This window comes from Chinchilla lanigera, unplaced genomic scaffold (assembly GCF_000276665.1).
Source record: "Chinchilla lanigera isolate Chin_1 unplaced genomic scaffold, ChiLan1.0 scaffold00159, whole genome shotgun sequence".
NCBI classification, from domain to species: Eukaryota; Metazoa; Chordata; class Mammalia; order Rodentia; family Chinchillidae; genus Chinchilla; species Chinchilla lanigera.
The window spans coordinates 2,083,995-2,084,754 of NW_004955560.1; positions in this window are offsets into that span (position 1 = coordinate 2,083,995).

Below are 760 nucleotides of genomic sequence, written 5' to 3' on the forward strand. Positions count from 1 at the left end.
TAGCATGGTGACATTTTTTAAATGGTAAATTCCAGGCAAGATTTTAGTCTTTCAAAGCTAAAATGAATAAAGCATAAGTTCTGTAAGTGTTCTTCTTATTGGCAGCAACCCAGCGAGATCTGAGCTCTAAACAAACTGCTCTCTCAGCCACCCAGTCTGCAATCAGGCCCATGGGACCCACTGTTTCAAGATGCTCATACGTTACCTCTCAGGACTCAGCTTCAGCACTGAGAGAGACTGACAAGGATGCTGCGCTGCACCCTACACAGACATCCCTTCCCTGCACCCTACACAAACATCCCTTCCCATCACCCTACTCAGCACACATGGGGCAGAGCTGACCGTAAGTGCAGCGCCACAGCCCCAGAGGACAGGGTTGTTCATGCGAGAACACATTTTGCACTAGAACAGAATAAAGAGTGGCTTTTTTTTTTTTTTTTACTAGTAAAAGCATCGTGCTGTCTCCATTTTAAGATAGAGATTAGTTGTAGAGTGTCCATAATAAAGTTATCACAGTGCAATCTTTCAATCATTTCCAATAACAAGTGGTTCAAACAGAGAGGTTATTTTCAATGTGATTTTACTTCCTCGATAAGTGGTGATTGCAAGTTTTTTCAAAGCAGTATCTTAGAATGATGGCCATAGGGTGACATGAATTAAAATGAAACAAATGTGACTAATCCTGACAATAAACCCACTTCCAGATCTCAGATTTCAGTGCTCCTGACTTTGGTTTAAAGTTCAAGGGAAATGCATAAAG